Below are 1,908 nucleotides of genomic sequence, written 5' to 3'. Positions count from 1 at the left end.
TCCTGACGTGTTGTATACTTTTGAGAACACCCCTCAGACTCTTTAGATTTTTATATTGAGATAATTTTTTCCTCTCTTACAGGTAGTCGCCAATGGGATGAAAGCAGATGTTTTTTCGGTGGGGACAGCACCCCTGATACTGACCGTATTCGTTCCACTTTGTTTGGTTTTTATCGGTTTCTAAACAGTGAAAACGAAAACATGACAAGGAATCATAAAGAATTCTGGCGTGAGGTGTTTGAAACTAAGACATTTGCAAGGATAGGCGTATATTTAAATGTCTAGGTTTTTGAAATTGCACTTTAAAGAGGGACATGACACGGAAAACGGCTGTAAACTGACTTGTGCAATGTCATCAATACGTGTTTTTCCTAGTTCATAACTTAACTGTCTAAAGACCAAAAGACAAGAAGCGTTGAGCGCAGAATAGCGTCGACTGGACGTCAGGAGTGGCGCACTTGCCAATCATACTAGTTTTGCCAAACATCCAACCGGTAGAAGTCCCAAAATGTCAGTCCACAAATCTGAAGGTATCGGAACCCCATTGCGCCGAAATGTAATTAATTTGACGTAGCTTTCGCATGAACCACAACCGAGAGCAACGTGTTAAAACAAAGGTAGGTTTACGCCAGACAGCGTCTTGTCGTAACAGGCTTCGCGATGTCTCGCTGCCTGTTCCTCCAAACCACGCCTGGCGTACCTACCTTGGCCTGTGGCGCTAGCCTGCCTGCGGCAGGCAATGGCTTGTCCTTGGTCAGTTATTTTTAAACTTGTTGAATGCTGGGGGGCTCCGCCCCCCAGACCCCCTTCGCTCCAAATGGAGTTGTTTTATCTACACATAACACGATCTTGACCCTTGTCACTTTTTAACTTGTCGAGGCTGGGGGGCCGGGGTGATCTTTAAAATCGTTCATATTGGCCCCTGTTCGGAAAAAAGTGTTTTTCGCAGCACCCTATTTGTCAGTGTACGAAAAGTCAAAATTTTCGGGGACTGTTCTTTTAAAGAAAAGTACCAAGGAGAACATTCACAAACGAAAACAAGCTAGGGCCCGCCCTTCCGTCGAACCGAGTTGCCAGCTCCGCTTCGCTGCGCCGGCAACTCGGTTCGACAGGGGGCCGGCCCAGCTTGGCCTGCCGGCGGCCTTTTCTCGGGCCTTTGGCCCTCGCATCAGACCCAACTTGGCCAGTCGAAGGCCCGGGCCTTCGGCCCGCTCGCATCACGCACACCGTGAGCGGGTAAAGCAAAGTTATCGATGTACCATCGTGACTTAGGCCCGCCCTTCTATTCACAATATGCAATAGTCCTTACACTTTTTACTCCAACTGTCCTTAGAATATGCCCATTTCATTTGTCTCTTCGCCCTCATTCCGAAGATACCCGTATTTGCCATGCTTCTGCAACTCCTTGCAATAGAGGCACAGCAGGAGCTCAAAACGAGTCCGTCGCACTCTTTCCCATAACTCATGAAGGCGGGCGCCTGGACCCCCCTTCTGACCCCTCGTTGAAGAGGTCTTGCCAAGACCTATCCAAAACTTAAGTAAAAATTTTCAGTCGGTCGACCCCCTTTTTTCAAGATCCTGATGTGACTAATAGACAAAGTCGGGCTCTTGGACCCCCTTTCCGACCCCTCGTTGAAAAGGTCTTGCTGAGACCAATCGAAATCTGCAATAATTTTTTTTAGTCGGTCGACCCCCTTTTTTGAAGTTCCTGATCTGGCCAACTGGTAAAAGCGGCCGATGGGGTCGGGACCAGGTCCATTCATCTTGTCTCGTCGCCCCGATTCCAAAAATACCCCTATGTGCCCTGCTGGCACCAAAAATGGCGGAAATCCCCCTCCCGCTCATGTAAACCATGATGCACCTGCAGCAGCCCTTGTGCGACCCGGACGGGATTTGCACCACCGGTTA

This window comes from Thrips palmi, unplaced genomic scaffold, assembly GCF_012932325.1.
Source record: "Thrips palmi isolate BJ-2018 unplaced genomic scaffold, TpBJ-2018v1 HiC_scaffold_3, whole genome shotgun sequence".
Taxonomy (NCBI): domain Eukaryota; kingdom Metazoa; phylum Arthropoda; class Insecta; order Thysanoptera; family Thripidae; genus Thrips; species Thrips palmi.
This window is presented reverse-complemented; position numbering follows the sequence as displayed.